Source organism: Natator depressus, chromosome 13, assembly GCF_965152275.1.
Source record: "Natator depressus isolate rNatDep1 chromosome 13, rNatDep2.hap1, whole genome shotgun sequence".
NCBI lineage: Eukaryota > Metazoa > Chordata > Testudines > Cheloniidae > Natator > Natator depressus.
In genome coordinates, this window is record NC_134246.1 from 25,728,414 (window position 1) to 25,739,476 (window position 11,063).

Below are 11,063 nucleotides of genomic sequence, written 5' to 3' on the forward strand. Positions count from 1 at the left end.
GGGAAAGAGATGATTCTGCCTTATATAGATGAAATGCTGACGGAAAAAGCAGCAGAGGGCCTGCAGGCAGCCTGGTGAGCAATGCTCTGCAGTGAGAGCCCAACTCCTTGGGGGAGATGCAGCTTCCTTTATAAGGGGCTTGCAAGGAGAACTTCAGGTTGTTTTTTTGGTACGGGACTTTTAAACAAAGGTCCAAAAATAAAAGGACACGCTGCTCGGAGAGGTATTTCCAGTGTACAGATAGCGTGCAGGGTCTTCCAGCTGTTTCCTTGCACAATAAAGGTGCTGTTGAGAAAAGGTCAGGTTTATATTAGCCCCACAGCTAGTGCTCCTGCTCCGTTACCTGCAGCGACTCTTGCTGGGAGACACTGGGAGTGGAGTAGCTGCGAGCTTCCCCATAGACAAGATTCCTGGTGTCTATCGGGAGTTAAAGCACCAAGTCCTCTAAGCCTAGGGTGGCCACTCACGCATTCCCGGACGGACGTTCCAGGAATGACATGGGTCCTCCCCAGCCAGCGTGGCACCCCCTCCCCCGCGGCATGACCTCCCACACACACAGTGCATGCAAAGTCACGCTAGTGGGGGCGGCAGAGCAGCGTGCTCTTTCAAACGGTGTCCCCCATCCGATACCGGACAGCACCACGTCCACTTTTATCTGAGTACTAGGTGGGGACAAGCTACCCAAAAAGAAGACTGTCCATGTTAAAACCAGATGGGTGACCTCCCTGTCTGACCCTGGGGCCTCAAGCGACCTGGGGTCTCTTCCTAGTTCTGCCACTGGCTTTCTGGGTGACCTAGGGCATGTCTCTGTATTGCTCTGTGCCTCAGTTTCCCCATCTATAAAATGGCAATGATGCTTTGTAAAGCACTCAGAGATCTATTCATGAAGAGTGCGGTATAAGAGGTAGGTATTCTCATTATTACATAACACAGTGGTCAAAATGCTGGCTGTTGCCAGTGCCTTGTCTATATTCGTGCTGGAACTGCTGGTACCTCCAGGGGAGTTGAACCACTGAGGCTAACAATGGGAAATCTGGAGCAAAGAAACCTGGTGTAGAAAAGGCTTTTGCAGACTGTTAGAAAGTTTTCTGCTCCCTAGCAGGTGAGCAGCCTGTCTTTATTTGCGATATATAGCTCTCCATGTTCATGCTGGTCTACGAGAGGATCGATGATCTAGTGGATAGGGCGCAGGACTGGGGCTCAGAAGATCCAGGTACCATTTGTGGCTCAGCCACTCACTTCCTGTGAAACCATGGGCAAATCACTTAAACTAACCTGTGCCTCGGTTTCCCCATCTCTAAAAAGGGGATAATATTTTCCTGCATTGTACAGATGTGAAGATAAAATCCATTAATGAGTGTGAGACACTACAGTGAAGAATGCTACTTAAGTACGTAGAGGTACATAAATACACCTTATTTATGTGCACGTGTCTCCCCATTAATAGCTGTGCTAAACACCTGGTTCAGCTATAGACTCCTCTAAAACTGCATTCATGCTCCTGTTTGAAATGTCTGGATCTGAAAGCTTCTCATGCTTGAGTTAACGGACCAGGTGTGTTAGCTGGATGACAGTAGTAGACTCATAAACAGGCTTGGCAGAATTCATTTTTAAAATAACTGTGATAGATATTGATGTTTATTTTTAAGCATTTTCCCCCAATTTTTATCGATATAATTTTTCATAGTTTTTTTATTTGTATCCATTTAAATTTTCACAGTTGCAGGAAATGATGTGGGGAGGAGGTTAGACAATAATTATTTAATGAGAGTAGCTGTTGAGATTAAAAAAGTTAAAACTTTGTAACAACTACAACACAAATTGTCAACATCACGTGGCAAAATATACAAAGTTAACATCCTTAAATCAAACTCTAATAGGTTCTCAAGGTTCTCATTTTTCTTACTTTGCCTATCTGTAAATTTCAATTATTATAGATGGAAATATCTTTTCATTGGGCACACTTTGAAACTGACATTTATCAACATTTACCAATAAAAATCTAATCCTTCCAGGCCTACTCATAAACCTCTTGTAGTGACCTGACCACTAGAGGGGGTTGGGGGGTCTGCGGGGGGGGGGGCAGAATGTGGGGGACCCTCAGTGGAACAGGAGCTGGCCTCACCCCCGGGGAAGGGGCAGAAAGAGGTGGGCCGCAGGCGGAAGGGGTGGAACAGGGGCTGCAGGTGGAATGGGGGGCACTTACTGTGGCTCAGGGCCCCAGGAAACCTTAATCTGCCTCTGACAACTTGGTCCTGGTGCTATGTATTTCCAGCCCAAGTGCAATGTTATTACGGGCCCATGTCCCCACTGAGGAGTGCTGTGCTGTCCAGGACTCCAAGGCAGCTCTTGGGGAGCGCTAAAGAAGTCCTGCCCCGGTGGAGCTGATTTTGGTGTGTTTTCCCATTGCATTGCAGGCTCCATCCCTCCTGTTTACAGCTCAGGGAAACTGGCAGCGTGTGCGAAGCTGGTGGTTAGTGGACTCAGATCCAGATGGCAGCAGCTTGTCACCCACATTCCCTTCCTGTTGGCTGGCTTGCTCTGCTGCAGCCCAGCCATTCAACCCGAGAGACTGGGTTACATTTTGAAAGTGAGGAATGTGGGGTCCGATCCTGCAAACGCCCACAGCGAGGGGTACGGCCACTGAGATGGCACCAGGAGGTTTTGCTGGATCAGGCCTCTTGGTTTTGATCCTGCCAGGTACAGGTCTCTCCATTCCCTTTGACTCTGATGGAAGTGGAGGATGCTCAGCGCCTCATAGGACCAGAATTAGAGCCGGAATAAAAATGTGGGGAGCCACGGGGGACATGCTATTGAGATTTGGTTTGTTTGGGGTTTTTTAGATTCCCCCCCCCCCCACAACTTTGAAACTGACATCAATGCTACTCTGCCTGTCTGCCGCAAGCCCACCCATGCACTGTTGGATCAGAGCTGTAAGACTATAAACTCTCTGGTGTAGGGACTGTCTCTCACGATGTGTCTGTGCAGTGCCTAGTGCAACAGGACCCTCTCGCAGCTGGGGCTTCTTGGTGCTGCCTTAATACAAATACTTGAGAATAGTATAGCACTGTTGACACTGCCAGGGGAATTTTAGAGAAGCAAAAATGCAGTTACCTAAATAAATAGGGATTTGGATAGGACACTGTGCTCAGCACTTTTACTCTTGTGTAAAAAACCAAACAAAAACCAAACCATTTTCTCTTTAATGAGCAGTGATGGGGGCCTGTGTTTTATGTCTCAGACAAAAGACACCATCTCCAGCACACAGGGCCAGTGATTCAGGGCTGACTGAATCGCAGGGAAGAGCCCTGCTCACTGACTCACTACAACCACTTCCTGCCAAACCCTGGGTTTTCTTTGGAGGCTTCCTAGCCAAGCAATGACAAGGCCTGATGCTGAATCCCTTGCGAAGTCTGATAGGACTGCTGCCCGAGGGGGCAGCCTTTGGATGGCTCATGCCCCATATGGTGAAGCTGCTGCTAAAGAAAAGCAAACAGATTCTTTTCGGCTTATTCAAAGCACAAGGAACTGCGGAGAGGGAAAGCAGATGACAAATGAAAACAATTCAGTGCTCTGCTCAACAGTATCCTTTCCCATGAAAGAGGCCTGGCTGGAAGATGAGCCAGGCTTCGCAGATGGACGGCCCCCAGGAGAAGCATCAATGAAACACAAGCCTGAGGAGTTCCAGGAAATGTTGCCCTTAAATGTCAATGGTTCTGCAGTGTGGGGGACTGATGCAGGAAGAGCCAGAGGGTGGTTAGTCATTATTATCCGTTGGCTCAGGCCAGCAACTCAGAGATCCAGACTTTATCTCTCTCCACTGCAGAGCCTCGGTTACATTTGAGTTCTTTCCTGTGGTTGTTCTATAACATTAGCTTTTGGCTTTAAAAACATCATAGGGAAAATGAATGACACCTACTGGTCATTCTGAGACATCCTGTTGCTTCTCGTGAAGCCAGGGCAGCCAGAAAAGACCAAAGGCATTACTCCAACAACACATCCATGGACTTCCTGGGGAGTTTTACAGAAGTAAGGATTTAAGGACGGGGCCCAGAGGGCCACTTTTCCTCTCTGATCTGCACAGAAGGTACCCTGGTCTCCAGGCTACAAGTCTGACCGCTTTGACTTCAGTTGCAAAATATAGAGTAATGAAATGCTGACACCTACTGGTCATTCTGAGACATCCTGTTGCTTCTCGTGAAGCCAGGGCAGCCAGAAAAAACCAAAGGCATTACTCCAACAACACATCCATGGACTTCCTGGGGAGTTTTACAGAAGTAAGGATTTAAGGACTGGGCCCACAGGGCCACTTTTCCTCTCTGATCTGCACAGAAGGTACCCTGGTCTCCAGGCTACAAGTCTGACGGCTTTGACTTCAGTTGCAAAATATAGAGTAATGAAAGGCCAGAGTCAGGAGGGTGATGGGCCAATGTCATGGAGAGGCAGTGTGGGCTAGTGGATAGAGCAATGGACCGGAACTCAGGAGAAATGGGTTCTATTGCTGGCTCTGCTACTGTCCTGCAGGGTGACTGTGGGCAAGTCACTTTGCCTCCCAGTGCCTCAGTTTCCCCATCTCTAAAATGGGGATAATGGTACTGACCTGCTATGAGATCTACTGATAGGCAGTGCACTACACACACTGGAGCAATCCCCCAGCGTTACTCTAGCGCTGGGGCATCTCCACAGGTGGTAGCCAGGGAGGTGGGAGAACGAGTGTAGAGAAGTCACCAGCGTTTGTATCACCATGTCGCCAAACCCTGCTCAGGGCAGACCTAGATGACACAGGGGTAAAGCTCATGCAGCCACTTCAGGCCCATCCAAACTACAGGTGAAAAGCACAAAGTAAGAGCTGGGGATTATTATTGCTGCTGCTTCTGGTGGAGCTGCAGTACTGCTAGTGAACTGAGGGTTGCGTGTATGCAAACGTGCAGGGAAGGGGGTGCCCCCAAAACAGACCAATGCACATAAGACCTGAGCAGTCCAGTCAGTTATTAAACTGTGCCTAGCTCAGAGAAGAGCAGGGAAGATGGGCAGGTGGCTTGGAGGGCCTCTCTGATGCTGAGACAGACAGGAACATGAGCAAGAGGTGAGCGTAAGAATATCCTGGAGCCTGAGGCCTCCTGCATTCCAGGAGTTCTATGCTGGTCTAACTCCTCTGACATCAATGGCGTGATCCCACTGTGCTGTAGCAAATCAGGCCCTGGGTTCACAGTTTGGCCTGGCCTTTTATATCCTTGTCTTCCTCCCCCTGAACAAGTGGTGGATGGACAAAAAGAACCACAAAGAAAGCAAACAAATGGTGCAGTATTGACGTTTAGCATCCCAGCTGGGTGAGGTTGGGTGCTCAGCACCTCAGTATCTATAGAGGGCCCCTCAACAGAGTATCCAGGAGTTAAATACAGGGGTTCAGATTTGCATAGCATTCTCCATAGAGGACCTCAGAGGGTTCTGCTCTTCACCTCTCGCATGGACTGGGAGGCTTTGGTTTCTGTGTGTCAGGTATGGGGAGTGTTGGAAGTACCTTGTCTTTGTTCGGGTGGGAAAGCCATTGTGGACAGGTGCATTTAAATCTATCTATTAGAGACCAGGATGACACAAAACTCTTTCTGTTCATCTCTCAAGGACGCTACAAAGGGAAGCAAAAATCTCAGTTATGTGCACCTGTTTATTGTAAAATGTAGGTACACTTTGGGCTCCTGGCAAGTGGCCGATGCAGCCTTGGCACACTCTGTCCTCCCCCCCCCAATCCTAAATCATCAAAGAGCTTCTGACATGTTCCAGTTTGTATTATTGCAGCTCCTTCAGCACACAGAGGCCATCACACAGAATGTAGGGGGATGGTTTTAATTTGCCTTAAACTGTAGGAAGATCAGCTTTCTCATTTCTTTTATATTTGGCATTTTAACAGAACCTGAAAGCAGTGTTGTTTTTATAGATTCATTGAGTTTAAGGTGAGGTGGGACCGTTAGATTATCTAATCTGACCTTCTCTATAACACAGGCCATTAAATTTCACCCAGTTATCCCTGTATTGAGCTTAATACCTTGTGTTTGGCTAAAGCATCCTCCAGAAAGTCATTCAATCTTGATTTGAAGACATCAAGTGCTGTATAATCTGCCACTTCCCTTGGGAGTTTGTTCCAGTGATTAATGAGCGTCACTGTTAAAAATGTGCCTAATTTCTCATTTGAGTTTGTCCGGCTTCAGCTTTCAGCTATTGGTTCTTGATATGCCTTTCTCTGAGAGATTAGAGCCCTTTAGTACCCCAGTGTTTTCTTCTCATCAAGGTACTGCTACACTGTAATCCAGTCACCTTTCAGTCTTCTTTTTGATAAAATAAACAGACTAAGCTCTTGACATCTCTCACTATAAGGCATTTTTTCCAACCATTGAATCACCTTTGTGGCTCTTTTCTGCACTCTCCCCAATTTTTCAACATCCTTTTAAGAACGTAGACACCAGAACTGTATGTAATATTGCAGCATCGGTCTCGCCACCGCTGGATACAGAGGTAAAATCACCTCCCTCTTCCCACTCACTCCTCCCCTGTTCATACCTCCATGGATCGTGTTAACCCTTTTTGCCTCAACGGCGCAGTGGGGTCTCATGTTCTGTTACTAGTCCACTATTGCTTCCTCATTCTTTTTCCGAGTCACTGCTTTCCAGGAGACAGTCCCGCATTCAGTAGGTGTGGCCTGTAGCCCTGGTTCCTAGATGGGAAACTCTGCATTTTGGTTGCACTGAAATGCATTTTGTTTAAATGGGCCCAGCTTACCCAGCGATCCAGATCACTCTGTATGACTGCCCGGTCCTCCTCATTATTTACCACTCCACCAATCTTTGGGTCATCCATAAATTTTTCCAGCAGTGACTTTATATGTACTCCAGATCACTAATGAAAATGTTGACTAGCATCAGGCCTAGTACTGATCTCTGCAGAACCCCCTTAGAAAACCCCCATTTGATGATGATTCCCCACTGACATCCCCTTTTTGAGATCTGTCAGTTAGCCAGTTCTTAATCCATTTAATTGATCTGTATGGCAGAGGTATTGCCAGCTTCCTTCTCACTGCGTGAGCTATAGTTTAAGCAGATACTGCAGACTCCACGGTATCTTTTTACTCTAATGACTGCATGTCGGATCCCAGCTGAAAGAAATTCCCAGGGTGAGACAGCAGAGCAGTTAGCGGAACAGGCAGCTAAAGATGTAAATTTCCTGCCATCTAGCGGACAAATGGGTTCTGCTCGATAGTAGTAACGCACAGGTCACATGGGCCTGATTCTCCCCACAGTGGGAGAGTAACTCCCAGCAGTCAACCAGGCAGATGTGTGTCATCATCTCCATTTAACAGATCAGGAATCAGAGGTACAGAGACTCTATGTCTTGCCCAAAGTCACAACGTAAGCAGTTGGCAGAATTAGGAATAAAACTCAGCTCTCCTGACTCCTAGTCCTCTGATTTAACCCCAAGACCATTTAGACCAGTTGGACATTTTGTTGAGTTAGACTGGTAGGCCTGCTAAAAACAGGGAGGATAATCTCATGGCCAAGGTGCCAGACTGGAACTCAGGAAATCTGGATTCCATTCCTTGGCCTGCCACAGACTGTGTGTGTCCTTCGTGCCTCCCAGGAGTGCTGTGAGGTGCTCAGACATTATGGTGATGAGTGTCATATAAGCAGATCAATGGAAGAACCATATACATTTCTCTCTCCAGCCATACAGTTTATAAACATATTGCATGCTCCATTATGGGCCGAAAAGCAAGCGTAATGGGGCCCCTCTCCTCCTCAAACCTAGTAAGCCTTAACAACAGCAAAGATGCGATGCATGTGAAACCCTCTGAGCTAGCTCAGCTGCTCTCATTGGTCACCAAATTATGGTTTGCTGGAGCTGAAAAGCGTACTTAGATGCTTCAGGGCCAGATCACATCCCCAATCAGCCCTTAAGGTTTGACATTTGGATTCAGGTATCAGAGAGACACCTCTCTGTTAAAGGGTTTGTCTTGACTAGGAAAAGTGGTTGAGTCTGGACCGGGCTTAGCTGCCATGTGCTAGCTCAGTCAGAACTAAACTTGTCCATTTTCCTTTTGTAGATGCAGGGTAACACTTTGTCGCTCGCAGTTACCCTGCATCTCTACTAGGAAAAGAGGTCAAATTCAGGTGAGGAGTAGCATGTCTGAGTAGCATATCTGAGCTAAACCTAAAATAAACTCAAGCACTTTTCCTAGTCAAGACAAACCCAAATCATGCAAGTCTGGTCTGTGGCTGTGGACATAGCTTTCAGCTCAGATGTAAATCTGCAATCCCTCTCCACCCGACAATTTCTATCAGCCTCTTTTATGACTGCCTGAGGATGCAGAGTACATCCTAAGGAGAATTTTCAGTTGAATCAACCATAATACAGGTCAGCCAAGGACGGTTTATTATTCCCACATTATTCCACTGGGATGCAGTTAAAGTGATTCCCAGCTCACTTTCTCGAGAAATACAACTGATCTAGGCTTAATGCTGTTGCTTTCGTAAAGCAGGAATATTATATAATAATGGCCAAGTTATTAGGACCAATTGATATTCCGGTTATTGCTTTAATTGCAGATACAACCAGCAGCATGATTTCTGGAGCTGGAATGTGCCTTGCAGGCCTCAGATTGATTGCATGGGTGTCTGATTGAATTAACTGGGACACAGACAGAACTCCTTTTGACTCACCCCACATTTTCTATTTTAAAGGACATTCCTTCTTGAGTGCCTCAAGTCCTGTATTCAATAAGGACCTACTAAGAAACATTTGATCAGATTAAATGCGTGTCATTTCAAGTAACAGTCAGGTAACAGACCATACACGGTGATATACATGCAGGATTTTGTAATACGAATAAACATTGTGGGGAGCTGTCCCCTAAAAAATTTTCTCCACACATGTGATCCTCATCACCTTAGTACCTGAGTGCCTCACCATCATTAAGAGATTTTATCCTTGCAATATCCCAGTAAGATAGGGAAGTGCTATCTGGATTTTACAGCAACTTGCTCAAGGTCACACAAGAAGTCTATGGTTGAGCTAGGAATGGAAGGCAGGTCTCTTGAGTGCTCAAATCACTAGACCATCCTTCTTAATACCTCAGAATAAGCCTGGTCCAGTGTTTTTCATACAGTTGTCCTCTGTTTCCTCAGATAGCCTGTCCAAGGTGTCATCTGTTGGAAGACACATCATACTGGGAGCCTGATTGCTTGTGGTTCTTCAGAACCCCTGGGTACTTTATGTCAAAACTGGAGTGTTAATGCAGGTGCCTTGCCCTTGAATTGTAGGAAACTACATTCTGCTTCTCCAAATTACCCAATAGTGTAAATCAACTATGGGGCCTCTCCTGAATGTCCTATAGCGGCTGCAGAGGGAAGACAATGTGGCCTAATGTTTAGAATGTAGGACTGGGAGTCAGCACTGCTGTATTCTATTACCAGTTCTGCCAGTGGCTGTGTGTAACTTTGGGCAAATAACTTTTTCTCTGTGCCTCAGCGTCTATCTGTAAAACAGGAATAAATAATACTGTCATGGTTCAGGGCAACTGCACTTGTATTTCCCCCTTGTGGTCCAGCAAGGACATCCACTCTACACTCCCGGTGCCTCAGCCACCACCTCTCTTAGCCAGAGATCCACATCTCTCTCCCTCCTGATAGGGATATTTCCAGGGTGCACAGTTCCCAGCCTAGAGGGCGAGTACCCCAGCAAGTCAGACTGTCTAAATGGCAAGCGTCTGCACTTTGTTTTCTCTCCAGAGGTTATAAACAGTGTAATTGCCCACAGTTAAAAGCCCTGTCTAAGCAAGCATATTTATTCTTAAGGTGAAAGCCTTACAGAGAAAACAATAAAATAAATTACAGACATGCTAATAAGCTTACTGGGGATCACCCCCAACTCCAGCAAGAGCTCTGGTAAGTGATCAGTCATTCAAACCTTTGTGGTTACAACTTCATAACAGGTTTCAGAGTAGCAGCCGTGTTAGTCTGTATTTGCAAAAAGAAAAGGAGTACTTGTGGCACCTTAGAGACTAACAAATTTATTTGAGCATAAGCTTTCGTGAGCTACAGTTCACTTCATCGGATGCATGCCTTTTTATCAGAACAAGAACACATATGCATAAGTTAAGGGGCGGCGAGTTATATGGTGCCTGGGCTCCAGCAAATTCAAGGCCCAGGGGGCCCGGATCCACCAATGTTCAGGGCTGGGTCTCTCCCCAGCCCTCGCCTGCCACCCCCACATGGCTGCCACCCCCACGTGCCTCCCCCGAGTATCCCTGCCTGCCTGGGGCAGCGGGCGTCTGCCCCCTACAGTTCCGCGCTGTGCTCCCTCACTGCTGCGGCCGGCTACAAGGGAGTGCTGCTGGGGGCAAGCTGAGGCACCTGTGGAGGGAAGAGGGGAGGAGGCGCATGGCAGCCACCCACACACCCCGGCAGGCGACTCCGAGTTGACTCCGGGGGCGGGGGAAGGGTTATCCTAGCTGGACCTCCTGAGCAGCAGCCTGGGGTGGCTTGGGTGAGTGTCGTGCTGGGGGGGCCAGGGAGGGGGCCCTCGGAACTCACTGCTGCCAGCAGGGAGAGGGCTGGGGGGAGTCCTCTCTGGCCCCCAGCCCTGGGGTAGCCTGCCTGCTGCACCCCAAACTCCTCATCCCCGGTACTACCCCATGCCCTGCACCCCTCCCACACCCCAACCCCCTGCCCCAATCCAGAGCCTGCACCCAGCACCCAAACTCCGTCCCAGAACCCGCACCCAAACTCCCTCCCAGAGCCTTAGGTAGGTGTGTGTGTGTGGGGATGGAACTTGGACCCATTCTGGGCACCACCAAAAATTATACAAACCTGCTGCTCCTGCATAGGTTAACCTTTCCTTTATAGAGCTTGGGTCTTTGATAGGGTTGCCAACTCTTCAGGATTGTCCTGGAGTCTCCAGGAGTTAAAGATTAATCTTTAATTAAAGATTATGTCATGTGATAAAACCTCCAGGAATACGTCTAACCAAAACTGGAAACCCAATTTTGATCGTCAGAGACCATGACTAGGTAATCA